Source organism: Sminthopsis crassicaudata, chromosome 1, assembly GCF_048593235.1.
Source record: "Sminthopsis crassicaudata isolate SCR6 chromosome 1, ASM4859323v1, whole genome shotgun sequence".
In the NCBI taxonomy this organism is placed as follows: domain Eukaryota; kingdom Metazoa; phylum Chordata; class Mammalia; order Dasyuromorphia; family Dasyuridae; genus Sminthopsis; species Sminthopsis crassicaudata.
Window position 1 is genome coordinate 380,128,713 of NC_133617.1, and position 16,941 is coordinate 380,145,653.

Sequence of the window (16,941 nt, forward strand, 5' to 3'; positions counted from 1 at the left end):
GGAAAGTAGGGGTAGAATGGAAAATTTTTCTCACATAAAAAAGATGTACAAAGGAAGAGCTTTTACAATGGAAGGGAAAGTGAGGGATATGGTGGGTAATATTTGAATCTTACTCTCATTGGAATTGATTCAAAGGGGGAAGAATAAATATGCAAACCTAGATGGGAATAAAAATCTATCTTATCCAATAGGGAAATAGGAGGGAAAGGTGATAAAAGGAAAATGTATGTGTTGGGAGTGAGGTAGATTAAGGAAGGTAGTGTTCAGACACAAAACAGATTTTTGAAAAGGGACAGGATAAAAAGAGAAAGAGAGAGAAGAAAAAACAGAACATGGGTTGGAAGAAAATATACAGTTAATAATCATAATTATGAATGTAATGAGCTCACCCATAAAATGGAAGCAGATAGCACAATGGGTTAGAAACCAAAATCTAACAATATGTTATTTATAACAGACACTTAAAAAAAGAGATAAACACAGAGTTAAAATAAAAGGCTAGAGCAGAATCTAATATTTTTTAACTTAAGTAAAAAAAAAAATGAAGGGGAAACAATCAGGATCTCAGACAAAGCAAAAGCCAAAAAAGACTTAATTAAAAAAAATAATAATGGAAATTATATTGTGCTAAAAGATTTCATAAACAATGAAGTAATATCAAAAGTGTATATACAGCAAGTTTCCATAATAAAGACCACGTTTCTCAAACATATACCAACTTTAAAACTGATTCAATTTTTATGATAAGAGCCATTGCCCAATTGAGAAATGGTCAAAGAATATAAACAGATAGTTTTCAGAAGAAGAAATAAAAACTAGTTAAAGTCATAGGAAAAAATCCTTTAAATCATTATTAATTAGAAAGACACAAATTTAAACAATTCTAAGATATCACTTTACAGCTCTGGGAAACAACATGTGTTGCAAGGGAAAAGGGGGAAATAGATACACTAATACATTGCTGATGGAGTAATGAATTGATCCAGTCATCTTGGAGAACAATTTGGAACTAGGCCCAAAAAGCAATAAAATTGCATGCCTTGTGACTTAGGAATGCCTACTAAGTCTGTATCCCTAAGAGATAAAAGGAAAAGGAAAAGACTAATGTATAAAAAAGATTTATGACAGCTCTTTCTGTGGTGGCAAAGAACTGGACACATAGGAGATGCTCATCAAATAAGAAATGGATGAACAAGTTTTGGAATATGATTGTGATGATTACTATTGTGTTATAAGAAATGATGAGGAGTGATTAAAAAAAAAAACATGGCAAGACTTATGTGAACTGATGCAAAGTAAAGTGAGAAGAACCAGAAGATTACTGTGCATAACCACAGTCTTAGCTATTATGATCAATATACAATGAACCAAGACAATTCCCAAAGACATGATGAAAAAATGCCATCAACTTCCAGAGAGATAACTAATGAGCTGTCAGTGCTAAATGAAGTATAATTTTCTCATTTTCTTTACTTGCTTGTTTTGGAAATGTGGCTAATATCGGAATATGTTTTACATGATCTTGTCTACTTAATTGACATCATATTGCTTACCTTTTACCTTCTTAGTGGGTAAGAAAGTTGGTAGGAAGGAGAGAAAGAATCTGGAACTCAAAAAAATGTTTAAAGAATATTAAAAATAAATAAATAATGAATTATAATGTTAAAAAATGAAACACTGGTTTCTCCAGTATACAGAATGCTGTGCTAAATCTTAGAGAAATAGAAATAGCAAACAAAACAGACTCATTTAGTAATAACAAACACAAACAAAATAAACAACAAAAACAAAAACAGCCACCATTTACTTAGGGCTAGCAAAACATTTTATATTTGATCATAACAACCTTGTAAGTTGGTGCTAATATTACTCCTCCCCCTTAATAAAGAAGGAGAGTCCTAAAAGTAAACACGAATAGTTAAGTAAAACATTCCTCTTTTCTGTCCATGACCATAAATATAAAATCTTTTAAAATGGTACTTTCTTTTTTTTTTTGGTTATTCTATTTTTTTAAATTTTATTTATAATTTGTTTTAACATTACATATGCATGAGTAATTTTTTTATAACATTACCCCTTGTATTCATTTTTCCAAATTATCCCCTCCCTCCCTCTACTCCCTCCCCTTGATGACAGGCAATCCTATATATTTTACATGTATTACAATATAACCTAGATACAATATATGTGTGTAAATACCTAAATGGTACTTTCTTTATATCATTATGCACAATGCTATATTTAACATCATTCAACATTTATGTAACATTTACCACTGGTGTAGTAAGATATGATAGTTCGATAAAATTTGTTTTCTTACTCTTTTCAGTCTTATTTCTGTTTTAGGCAATTTCATTAGATTCACTACAATTTGAAATAGTGTTGGTATTCTAAAATAATCTAACCCCAAAATGTTTAAAACTGATAGCGTATATAAAGCATTTAGAAACATTAACTATTATTAAGGTGAATGTCCTTTATATCATATCTGCAGTATATATCACCATGATAAATTCCTTTTTCTGCATGATCATAAAAAGTGTGGTTCTGAAATTAAAACTGACTTTTACATTCTTACATACATACGTGCTGCATATTGCATGCTAAGATACTAAATGAAAAAGAAGAATAAGGAGAAGGAGAAGCAGATGGTGAAGGAAAATGAGATGGAGGAGAAAGACAAGAAGGAGGAGCAGAGAAAGAAGAGAAGGAGGAAAATAAGGAGAAAGAGGAGAAAGAGGAGAAGGAAGAAGAAGAAGAGGGGGAGGAGGGAGAGGAGGAGAAAAAGAAGAAGAAAAAAAGAAGAAGGAGGAGAAGAAGCATGTAAAGTACAATAATCACATACCTTTTTTAATAATAACTTTTTATTTTTTACAGTATATGCAAAGATAGTTTTCAATATTCACCCTTGCAAAACCTCCAATTTTTCTCCTCTTCTCCACACTCCCCTCTCCTAGACAGCAAGTAAGCCAATATAGATTAAATATATGCAGTTCTTCCATACATATTGCCACAATTGTCATGCTGCACAAGAAAAATCAGACCAAAAGGGGAAAAAATGAGAAAGAAAACAAAGTAAGCAAAAAACTACACAAAAGGTGAAAATACTATTTTGTGATACACATTCAGTCCCCATAGTCCTCTTTCTGTATGCTGATGGTTCTCTTCATCACAAGTCTTTTGGAATTGGCCTGAATCACCTCATTGTTGAAAAGAGCCACATCCTTTAGAGTTGATCATCACATAATTTATTTTGTTGTTGTTGTTCTTTGTCACATTATTTATTAGAGATCACCTTTTCAAAGTAAAAAGAGGTGGGGAGAGGTCAGGACGAGGGGTTTGCATACAAGTGTTATTCTGTGTCAGCAGTGGTGGCAAAGGTCTACAGAAGAATTCTAGGTTCTAGAGACAACGTCAAAGAGGAGGCCACGCCTTGTCAAATACCAGTCAAAACGGGGATTGAGTACAAAGAATCCTCTTTGAGGATTAAGACACACAAGGGTTTTTTTTGTTTAAATAAATTACACTGTGAGACTGGATCAGTCAGACATCAATGCAATTTTGCCACCAGAAGAAGCCCAGCAAGGAGCTACTGTAGAGAAAACAAACAGGAGTAACCCAGGGGGTGAGCAGGACACAAGCTGCAAGTCTGCAATGACAAACAGTAGAGTGGAAGAGGTTCCATCAGTGACCACGTGTATGGCATTAGCTAAAGTAGAGGGGGAGGTCTAGGTTCAGCATGGTTCTGGGGAGAAGGACTGCAGCCTAAATGATATCAGAGAAATGCCTTTTGTACAATACAAGAATTCAAACACCATCCACTTTCTTAGCAATAGCAGCCACTGAAGACAAGATAGGTGAAAGGATGAAGGTCATTCAGTAGAGTACATACAGTTTTACGCTCTAGGGAGAACAACTGGGGTGTCAAGAGTCATCCTCAGTAGGGTAAGGCAATTCATTCACTAGACATTATAAATAGGTTTTGCCTTTTCTCCCCCTCCTCAATGAAGACTTATTTAATGCTGCCAACTGAGAAAAGAACAATTAGCATCAATTTACAGCTTTGGGGGGGGGGAGAACTTCAAAAAAGGGACTTCATGTCTTAAAGCAAAAAATAGATACATGACTATCAACAGAATTTGGATTTTTTCTATCCCCTCCCCCTCCCCCCATATATCATAAACTACATACCTACTTACATATATTTGTAACATGATACTCTTATAGAGTAAGACTCAAGAAATGACATGGACTGCAGGTACTTTTATTCTTTTTGTGTCAATTGGAGACTTCCAGAATCAGAAGCAATCTGGTAGGCCTGAGTGCAAAGTTTTGCTTTTCTGAGGAAGGAGGACAGAACCACAGGGAGTCTAAAGATAAGTGAAGGTGGGAGAAAAATGGCTGTTCTGAGTCCTTGGAGAGGGTCCCAGGATGAGAAATCGTGCCTTGGTCCATTATCATCCCCCTCTCCTCCCCTGCCCTAAGAACTTTTATATTCTCCTTCTTGGTAAGCCCAACAGTGGAGGCAAAAATGCAACAAATCATTTCAGGATCATCACATAATTTTGTTGTTGGATCACATGTCTTTGATATAATTTGCAGGTCAATAAGGTAAAAAAAAATGATAAACTTATAAGGAAATTGGAAAAACAGACTTAACAGCATCCTTATTTACTAACAGACTATGCATTAATTAAGTCTGATTATCTAAACAAGAATCATTAATAAATAATCATTCTTAAATATGAGATCTAATGACTATTCCAGTTCACTCAGTATAGCAGAAGTATGAAGAACAGAATTAGACATTAGTGTACATATTCAGACAGTGATTTCTACTATGCTATAAGTTATTTGAAAATAGAGTTCATTTCTAATTTGTAATTACATTTTTCCCAGAACCCATTATACTACATTGCACATAATAGATATTTAATAATTTTTTCCCTAAATGAGCTAATTAATTTAACTTTGGGCCAAAACTCAAATGAATTGACTACCTTTTAAGAACAAACTTTTCTATCTTAAAAGATTTGTTGGATCAAGTGACCATTTTGAAAGATGAATATCACAACTACAATACCCTCCCAGTTTATTAAAATTGGAATTGTAATTAAATTTTAAAGGTATTATTTTAAAGATACAATTAAATATTTATAGTCAAACCTAAGTAAAAGCTTGTATATGCCTAAAATTATTCACTTTGGCCTGGCCCAAAAATCAAGTTGATGATCATATGTAAAGATAATTACTGGTTTTCTAACCTGATTAAAAGTTAGAATTTGTTCCTGTTTCAGGGTAATCAATCACCAATGGACAAAAATTTATCTAAGAATCTTAGACTATGTTGCCTATGGTCTTCAAGAGGAAAAGTTAGCTGAATGACTTCTGATCATCCCACAGAAATTACTATAAGTCCAGATGATATAAAGAGGAAGTTGCTTAATAATTGATATTTTTTTCCCTCACCACTGTCTAAGGCAGACTTAGATGGCTGCTGATGCTTCTTGTATTCACTACTGAGAAAAGCTATATAATTGTTTTTTTTTTTTTATGGCCAGATTGTTTTTTATTTTTTTTTTAATTTTTTATTCATTTTTCCAAATTATCCCCTCCCTCCCTCCACTCCCTCCCGATGGCAGGTAATCCCATACATTTTACATGTGTTACAATATAACCTAGATACAATATATGTGTGTAAATACCATTTTCTTGTTGCACATTAATTATTAGCTTCCGAAGGTATAAGTAACCTGGGTAGATAGACAGTAGTGCTAACAATTTACATTCGCTTCCCAGTGTTCCTTCTCTGGGTATAGTTATTTCTGTCCATCATTGATCAACTGGAAGTGAGTTGGATCTTCTTTATGTTGAAGATTTCCACTTCCATCAGAATACATCCTCATACAGTATTGTTGTTGAAGTGTATAGTGATCTTCTGGTTCTGCTCATTTCACTCAGCAACAGTTGATTTAAGTCTCTCCAAGCCTCTCTGTATTCCTCCTGCTGGTCATTTCTTACAGAGCAATAATATTCCATAACCTTCATATACCATAATTTACCCAACCATTCTCCAATTGATGGACATCCATTCAACTTCCAGTTTCTGAAAAGCTATATAATTGTGATCATGAATGCATGTGAAATTAAACAGAAAAGTCTTTTATATTACATTCCAGTAGACTGTAAGTTCCTTAAGGAAACACTATTTTGAATTTCTCTTTATATCCTCCATACTAGAAAGGCAAATTAGCACAGCAAATAATGAGCCATTTTTAAAGTAAGGAACACCTGGATTCAGGCAGATCTATGACACATACTACTTGTGTAAATCTAGGCAAATCACTTAACTAATAAATTGTTCAATCATGTTGGCATTTCTTTGCCAAGGAGATGCTGAACTGCATTGGTAGAGGAGTTTCCTCATCTAATAATTTCCTACTCCCCCCAAAAATAACAAATCTAGTCCCTATCTTTATTTCCAAAGGGTAAAAGAGTGCCCCACACATGGTGAATACTTAATAAGCCCTGAATGAGTTGGATTTAATGTATGAATATGAGATAACGTTTGTAATATATAAATATAAGAAAATAATTCTCATAAACATTTAAAATTAACTTACATTAAAATAGGAACTAATTAATAACTTATAACATCAAGCTTCAATCTAAAATAAAATTAAGACATCATGATTTCATTCATATTAGCTGGGGTAACACAACCTAACCTAGCATGACACTGTAGCCTAAGTTACATTAAGCAAATCTACCAAAAAAAAAAATCTTTAAATGGAATAGAGTTTGTCAAGCTATCAGCATCAAGTCAAAAGTTTTAAATTTAAGAAATGCATAGAAACTAAGTGAGGGTGGAAATAAAGTTAGCCAATAGGAAATTAGGTGAGCATTATAAGAGATAAACAACTTCCAGAGATTACTAGGCTGCTAATATACATGAGAAATTTGAATGCTATAAAGATTGACCCAATTTGAACCTTTTTCCAAAGTTTAAGGATATGCTTTGAGAACTGTTTTTTGTTTCTTTGGTTGTTTGTTTTAACCAAAAATGCAATGACTGCTAAAAGCCAAGTTAAGTGGAATTATCAATTTCACAAAGTAAAGAATTATAACTACCCAAACAAAATAATTTTCCATTTCACTTTAAATTGTGCACTTTTAAAAAGTCTATTGCCTTAATCTCTGGAATAATTATCTCTGAATTTTGTTTCAGAGCCAAGATATTCTTTAACAATGAACTATGTAAAACCAAAAAGTTTCTCTCTTTGCCCTAGAAATAAATGAAAAACAGATCCAGTTTGCATTCAATAAACTACCAAGCTGTTGGCTTCTCATTTAACTGTTATTTTTTTTATTATATTTAAAACATTAAAAATAATCTTTTAATTCAATACAGTAATTAAATTATCTTTTATGATATGCTAAAGTTTTCATCTTAGTCAAGGTGTAACAGCTTTAGAAAGCTACTGCTTACAGAAAAATATTCCAATCTAGAAACTATCCGCTTTTATCCTTATTATGAATAGAAGTAAAAATACAAAATAAACAGGGTATGTGCTTTTCTATAGCTGAAAAAGGAAAATATACAAGAAGACAGGAGCAAACAGTTCCCAAAATACCTTTTATAAACTATATATTGAAATAACTAGTAGACAGACAAATATCAGAGGCAAGAACTCTTACTTTGAAATTACTAAAACACCTTATTCCCAGAACTTTATCACTTAAATATGTCCTTCATAGTTGCCAGTATTTCCTTTCAGAAAAGTTTCTGATTCACATTTCTTAATTTGGACAAAACTTGCCATATTTTAAAGAGAAAGATTTCAAATTAAGTGGTAAAGATTGAATTTTTATATGAATTCTCTTAAAAGCAAACATGGTGGCTTTATTAAATAAAATAGACAGTTCTATCTTTGCTTTACTAATGAATCTAATGATTTTTTTTTCCTAGAACATTTCTCTAATTGTAACAGTTAGGAATTAAAAAGCTGAATAAACAGAAAATAAGAATCAGCAGATTAATGGAATAAATGTTGGTAGGTGTTAATATTTTAAGGGTGGGAAGACTGGGGGTAACGACAGTTGTGACCAGAATGGAGGGAAAGGTAAGACATGAGAGAAAAAAGGATGAACTCTAAAGAGACTTTAAGAAATATTTCAATGATCACACCAATATAGATATGCAGCATGTTCCTAAAATCAAGTTATCAACCAAAAGTAGGTGATAAAAATAATAAATTTTCAACTTTCAAGGCTGTAATAATATCACCATTATAATTCATCCCAATATATCAACATAAGCTTTACATCAGCAGATTTACTTTCAAAAATAGACATAACACTACCATAACATTTCATACTTTCAGTTTTGGGAAAGAATGTCAGGAAAAGCTCCCAGCAAGTGTTTCTATCAATCAGGCTAAATGAAAAATGAGAAAATAAAAAAGAGCTGAGTATGGAGGAGAGGAGGAAAAGAAGGGGAGAATGAGAATGGTAAAGAGAAAGGGGTTGGGAAAAGAAAAAGATAAAAATGGAAATATTGTGAGAGAGATAGAAATACAAAGACAGACAGACAGACACAAACACACACATGCACACACACAAACCAAAGAGACTGAGACAGAAAAAGAGAGAATGGGAACACAGATACTGCCTTATGTGGGTTGAGGGAGGATTATGTTCCAGCTCCTGAGGAGAAACATTTACCAAAGTTCAGTGTCGATTCCAGACAGATTCCAAACAGCTGTTGAGTCACTGGAACATTAAAATAGATAAAGCTTTACTACAGTAGACTTCAGTTCATGATTCTTTTCAATTCTTGAATCCAAATAATCTCATTTGTTAAAGATAAGACTAGGTGTAAAACTTTATCTAAAGTCCACTAAATTTGTTTGCACCAATTCATATTTCTTCAATTTTTACTGTAATTTCTTTTTTGTTATTGATCCAATGATAGAGATAGCTCACTGAATCTGAGTTGAAAGGGAATTAAAATACTGTTATTCCTAAATTTCCTCCAAAACATCTGCAACAAGAAATCTTTCAACCTTTTGCTGAAAGATTTGTAGTGAAAGAGAACCCACTTGTTCTACCTCTGAGAAAATTGTTGGGAAATTCTTTACATAAAGCTAAAATCTGACCCTCCAACTTCTACTTACTGCTTCTAATTCTGCCCTCTGGAGTCAAACAGAATTTAAGTATAATCCATCTTCCTCATGACAGCCCTTTAAATACTGGAAGACAGTAATGTCCCACCATGTATTCTCTCCAGGCTAAATAGTCTAAATTCTCTTAAGCCCATTCTTGCTATGGAATGCTCTCAAGGCCTTTCACCATCCTGGTGATTCTCCTCTGTTCACTATCTAGCTTATCGATGTCCTTTATAATGATAATGTAAAAGATAATTTCACAAACCTAAAGTACATTTTTAAGTTCTTTTGAAGATTTTTATGGTGCCTATCAAAAGACTAATAACTAGAATATTTATAAGTACAATAGTTTGACTGCTTTATCTGAAAAGACCAATTATCTGATGAAAATGACCAAAATGATTAACTTTTCTCAACCCAGCAAGACAACAAATATATAACTACACTAAACAGTCTAGTTTTCTGCTTTTTTTTTAAAAAAGATTTTAAGTATGATGCTATGTGTATCTATATAATTCACATATATCCACATAGGGTGAATATATTTAGCTGATGAGAGGCATTGATAGACTTTGGGATCTTCACCACTTCTATCTAAGGAAACCTGTGCTTCCTGTCCTGAAAGGAACAAGAGAAGAGCCACAGGTCTGCAGGCTCATTTCTTTAGTCCCTGAGAAGGTATGAGACTATAATTATGTCTGTATTCCCACTAAATATTGCTCTTCTAGGATATATTAGGTTAAAAATAAAAGCATTTTCCTTGATTGGTAACCCTTAATGGGGAGGGTAATCTCAAGTTTAGTTCCTTCCTACCAAAAATTAATTACACAAAAAACAATCACAAATTGTGGATGACATGTATATTTAATCAAAGAAAAGAACAGAAATAGAAATGATGCACATAAAAGTATATAAGAAAAATGAGAGTGAATTAGCTCTTTTGATAGAAGCAGAATAATATCTCAGATTAGAACATAATAGCTAATAATAATAGCATTTATATAGCATCTATTATGTATCAGGATTATGCTGCTTTAAAAATACCACATTCGATTCTTATAACAATTTTGAAAGGCTGTTGCTTATTATCATCTGTACTTTGCAAATGAGGAAACTAAACAGAAATTAACTGAATTACATAATATCTAAGATGTATTTGAATTCATGTCTTCTTGGCATAAGGTCCAGCACTCTATCCACTTCACAAGCTAGGTGTCTGAGATAAAATAGAAAGAAACCTCAATCTCATCCAAAGGGAAATTCTTTCCCCAGAGGCTCTAGAAGGCAAAATGGAAATTTTAGACATGTTGAGGAGGCTTCCCCATGTTTGTAGCTTCCAAAATCTTTCTCTCTATCTAGTTCTTCAAAAAAAAATCCTGGAAATAATGAATTTCTCTCAAAAGTACCTTTATTCAGAAACAGCATTAAGTAATGTTTACTATTTTCTCTAATAGTGAAGAGTCACTACTTTTAAGCATGTAACAGCAGCACAAAAAAATGCCCTAGGCTTGGGTAAAAGTACAATTATTGCATTAGCATTTTTAAAATCCTTAAGATAAGCAAGAAAAAAATATAAACAAGTTCAAGTTTCCCTTAGAAAAATCTTTAAAAATCTATTTTCTGGTGCAAATTAAGACACCTCTGCAGTACCACTACACACCTTTCACACTGACTAAAATGACAGGAAAAGATAATGGCGAATTTTGGAGAGGATGTAGAAAAACTGGGACACTAATATATTGTTGGTGGAATTGTGAATGGATCCAACCATTGGAGAGCAATTTGGAAGTATGCTCAAAAAGTTATCAAACTGTGCATACCCTTTTATGCAGCAGTGTTTCTTCTGGGTTTATATCCTAAAGAGATCCTAAAGGAAGGAAGGGACCCATATGTGCAAAAATGTTTGTGGCAGCCCTTTTTGTAGGGACAAGAAACTGGAAAATGAATGGATACCCAACAGGTGGAGAATGACTAAATAAGTTATGGTATATGAATGTCATGGAATATTATTGTTCTGTAAGAAATGATCAGTAGTATGATTTCAGAGAAGCCTAGAGAGACTTATATGAACTGGATGCTAAGTGAAATGAGCAGAACCAGGAGACCATTATCCATGGCAACAACAAGATTATATGATGATCAATTTTGATGGAAGTGGCTCTCTTCAACAATGAGATGATGCAGAACAGACTGTGGGAACTCAATACAGCTCACAATATCGCATTTTCACTCTTTTTGTTGTTTTCTTGCATTTTAGTTTCTTTCTCATTTTTTTCTGGTTTGATTTGATTTTTCTTGCAGCAAAATAATTGTATAAATATGTGTGGGTATATTGAATTTAACGTATATTTCTAACACGTTTAATATATATTGGACTACTTTTCATCTAGGGGAGAGGGTGGGAAAAGGGTGGAATAACTTGAACACAAGGTTTTGCAAGAGTTAATGTTGAAGAATTTTCCCTGCATATGTTTTGAAAAATAAAAAGACTTAATAAAAAATAATAAATAAAAAATATTTTCTATAAGCTAGAGAACTCAAGAAAAAATCCAGGTCATCTCTTTCTTCAACATTTCAAATGGAAAAGAAAACAAAATCCCAGTAATGGCATAATGATAACAAAAATAACAATGAATAAAAAGTAAAATGAAAACATGGAATTGTGTACTTAACATACCTAAATTACATCAAGTTATGGATTCACCAAAACCACATTAACTTTTCCATACTGTGGAATGATATCAGTGATATCAAAATATCATTGGAATGAGGTAACTTTAATATTTTAACATATTCCAAGGAAAGATTGAAACTGAAGTCTTTGAGTTTGAATCTAGAAGTCAAACTGAATCAATGCATGAAAATAATATTTTAAAATCCCTCAGTCTCTCCTAGGCAAGACACATCATGTACAAAAACATCAAAAAGAAAGTTGTGTCAAAAGCCATTATCCCAAATGATAAGCAGTCAAGGGACATAAATACCAGATTCTCAAAAGCATTAGAAACAATAATACAAAAAAAAAAAAAAAGAACACTATAAGAGAAATGTAAATCAAAGTAACACTAAGGTTTCAATGTATTCCAAAAATTACCAAAAATTAGAACAATCATTGCTATGGGATTTATTAAAATGATAGCCATGTTAATATATAGTTTGCAGAGTGGTAAATTAGCCCAATCATTCTAGAAAGTAATCTGGAATTATACCAAAAAGTGATTAAGATATTCCTATCCTTTGACCTAGAGATTCCACTGATATTTATAACTATCTCTGAATGTGTGTGTGCATATGCATGCACGTGTACATGTCTCAAAGATATCTATGGCATGGCAAAAAAAAATATCCTATGAATGTAATGAAATATAACAGTGCTGTGAGAAACAATGAACATTATGAATATAGAGAAACATGCAAAAACATATGAACTGTGAAGTCAGCAGAATCTGAAAAATGATATACATAATTACAATAATGTAAATTGAAAAATCAATAATAAAGAAACATTAGCATATGAATGTTGTAAAATTATTATTACTATTAGAAGATTAGACTTAGTCTCTCAAAAAGAGATCTGAAAAAACACCTCTCTGCTTCTTTGCAGCAAGAGGGAGCAGGGGATACCACAGAAATCAGGCTTTTTCAATATGCTGACTTATTTTGAAGAACTATTTTTAAATTATTTTCTATAAGAACCGACTCTGGATAGGGTTAAAAACTAGAATAGGAATTATAAGTAATGTAAAAAACACATATTACTGAAAAAATGTGTATACATATATTTGGATTTAACATGTATTTTAACATATTTAACATGTATTGGAGTACCTGCCAGCTACAGGAAGGAGTGGGAGGAAGGAGGGGAAAATTTGAAACAAAGTTTTACAAGGATCAATGTTGAAAAAATTACCCCTGCATATGTTTTGTAAATAAAAAACTTTAATCAAAACAAAAAATAACATAACATTTTCATTTTTTGTTGTTATTGCTTGCTTGTATTTTGTTTTCTTTTCTTATTTTTTCCTTTTGATCTGATTTTTCTTGTGCAGCATGATAATTGTGGGAATACATATAGAAGAATTACATGTATTTAACATATTACTTGTCTAGGGGAGGAGGGGAAGAGAGGAAGAAAAAAATTTGGAACACAAGGTTTTTCAAGGCTGAATGTTGAAAACTATCTATGCATATATTTTGAAAATAAGAAGTTTTAAAAATTAAATTGTTATTGGTCAGATTCTAATACCTGAGTCATTTAAAATAAACCATCTTTTATGGTCAATGTGAGTTCATTAAATCAGAATGGATGATTTGATGTTATATACATTAACTTTATCATAAAAGTAATTTAAATTAAAACTAAAATCTTAAGGGTTCATAGTCCAATAATCGTTATGTTTATTAACATATACTTTTATTTAATGTGAATTCAGTATATGACAATGCAAAATCTCAAGATTTTCTCCTCTTCTATAAATGCCAATGACAGTGTCAAAAAAAAAAAGTAATCTTCCTTGCATATTACCCTGATCTAATCAAACAATCCTCTTTTATTATCTATTTATAGTTCGTGTAAAAGTCTAATAGTTTGTCCTCAATATCAAGGCCTCTCATCAACCTGTTCCTATCATCATTACCTCCCACTTCTTTTCTCCATCTCTATCATTTAAATCTTCTATTAGCCTTTTCTCTTTACCAGCTGGTAAAGTTTTTCTTTCTTTCATTTAGTCTTTCTTTCATCCTACTTTTTTTAACCTTGTTTCTGGACTATATTATCCCTTCCCATCTATCAAAGAACTTATATTTATACAATACATAACAAAATACAACATTTTTCTTGATAAGTCCAGTTAGGAGAAAAAAAAAAGGAAATCAGAATTTACTGAATGAACACAAAACAGGTAATGTCTACATTTATCACATGAATAAAAAAATTTAAAAGTAAAATACAGTTAAAGAAAAGGTAGTTCTTATTTTAGTAAATATAGTCATGAGCATATCTTTCATTTTTCCACATTAATTTAAAAGATAAAGTTAAAATTCATTGGTCTAAAAAAGTTCAGTGATTCTCTATGATCTATCTAAAAGTTCCCCAGACCTAACAAAAACTCAAATCAATTTTGATTCTTCATATATCTCTTTTTTTTTCTTGCAGGGAGGGGGAATATGCATATGCTTGTGTTTTCATTTGTATCATAGTTTGTTATTCTGTATAGGTTATTGCTAATGAAGTCCCTATTTGAATGCTACATCATGGCATAGTCCAGGGCTTTTCAAAGTTATGGCAGTTGTATGCATACTCCTGAAGGGTCTAACAAGTTAGAAAGACTTCAAGTATAGGCCCTATGGTAGATTATATGACTATTATCAAAGGATTACACTAATTAACTTTAGAAAAATTCACCAGTAAATTGATCATCGACAAATGGAGGGTTTTTTTGTTTATTTTTGCCACAATAACTATCAATGACCATCTATTAATTTACAGAGTCTGTAATCCTTGTTAATGGAGAAAATATCTACACAGATAAAACTGTAGTTCTCTGAAATATTGAAGATGTTACCTCCCCTTCTAAATTGTAATCTCCCTGAAGGGAGAAATTATGGTTTTTTTATCCTTTGTATTTCTGGCAGTGTGTAACAGGAAGGATATAAAGAAAGTAAATGATCTGTTTTTTTTTTAATAAATTTAACATCACCTATTCTAGTACTTTGCACACAGTGGACAATAAATAAATACTTATTTAGTGAACAGCATGAAAAACCTATCACAGTATCCTAGAACTGCCAGTATATGTACGCATGTGAATAAAATCTAGAAGTATACATATATAAAAGGAGTGCTGAGAGAAGGTCTAATTATAGGATTTTACTTGAAAGGAACTTTACTTGGAACTCAGCAGAGGGATTTACATAGAGAAAACACTTAATAAATATTGACTGATTTGATTTGAATTTTCATACAAGGAGTTATAGAATAAGAAAATGCCCCCCAAACAAACCAAACAAACCCAGAAATCTTTCCAGTAGAGTTTGCATACACAGAGACAAATGGAAAAAAATAAAAGGCACACTTATTATAACAGATGATTGAGAAATTCAACTAAAAATCCAAGATGGATGTGTCCCATATTTTTATATTGTTTTCCTTTTGGAAAAGTACATCATTTTGATGACTATGTGAAATAACAAATATATTTTTCAATAAACTGAGGAAGAAAGGGAAAGAATGGCATCACTGTTAAGATGAAAGCATAACCAAATGAGTTGCATGCCCCACAAGCCCAATAATGAACAAGGTAGCTCTACTTAAAAATTCATGTAAAAATCATCATCAAATCACTAATATATTGCAAACAAGCTGGGTTTGATCTTGGCACCTAAGGCATGGGGGAATCCTTTGTATTTATCTCAGGGAATTAGCTACTGCACTTCTTTGTCAGCACTGAGATTTGATTTTACTGTAAAGTAAATTAATTACTGGCACTTGACCAATTTTCCAATCAATAAAGAGGCGTTTGTTGAATTAAGTTCTTTCAGACTACCGACATCAACTCAACACACATTTTTCAGTGACCAAAACACTACCTGTTACCTTCTAATCTTACCTAAAAAGACAGCAATGTCTAAATTGAAAATCACATAGGGAAAGAAGTGTACTGGACTAGTTACACTGTTTTTATATATAGCTAAATGAGAGAAATGCAATGAAATGGAAGGCTGTATGCAGTTTCACTGAAGTACTCTACTGCTATCTCAAACAGCTGCAAAGCCCCTGAGACTGGAATAGAGCCTCCCCATTGAAGCTCATTTCACTCATTGTTGCTCATAATATGATCTAAAGGAACATTTACAGGATCTCATAGAAAGTTTAAATGTTGTTTGATGAGAGCCATTAGATATTTAAATCTGAAGTGAATGACATAGCAAGAGAGGCAATCACTGCACACCTAAAGTAAAGCATCAAACTTCCAGAGTATTATCTCTACTTGTTTACTGCTAATATTTGTAATGATGCACACTATAATGAGAATACAAACGATCAAGGAATTTTTAAAAAGAGAGGTGTGAAATTCAGTTTCAGGTATCCTTTCACCAAAGAAGTTGTACTGACTGTATAGTAATTTTTTTAAGTTCTCCAAAGGAAAAGAAATTCTACTATTTGTCACAGTGATTTCACAAAAGCCAATACAAAACCATATTAGCAATATTTGCTAAAGCATTAAGTAATTTTGAGCAAAATGCTGCCATGTTGGAAATATATCTGTCTTTTTATTACATTGTGGCTATGCTATATGTGACTGATTTTGATAATAATATACACTTCCTTTAAATTTTTTGATTCATCAAATAGTAGAATTGATTTTAAAGTAATTTAAATTGGCTGATAACACCGTCTCTTGCAAAAATACCATTTTCACATGGCATAAATCTTTTAATTTAAATTTCATCACCAAGTAACCTTGCACTTGCTTTAAGAGGTAAATAATGAAATTTGTCAAATTCTAGTACTCAATGTATAAGAACACTTCTACCTTCTTAGTGTATGTACAGGCCAAATAGACTAATTTATAATTACCTAGAGTCAATTATATTTTATATTGTAAAGTTCAAGCCTAGGAGTATAGTAAAGCCATCTGCCATTTTTTTAGGGTAGTACTTAGGAAGTGGTGGGTACTCTTGAGTACACATATATCTGTACAGGAGTTGGCTGTTATGCTTTATCTATCCCCATCCTCATGTCCCCTTCAAACTTCTTTTCTATAAACTTGCA

The 16,941-nt window shown here is 32.1% G+C and overlaps 1 protein-coding gene across 6 annotated transcripts in view; it reads right to left on the reverse strand.

Annotated features, from left to right (window-relative positions):
* The window catches only part of TCF4 (transcription factor 4), a 406,802-nt gene that overhangs the window by 354,457 nt on the left and 35,404 nt on the right, over positions 1 to 16,941 (reverse strand). The window lies entirely within an intron of this gene.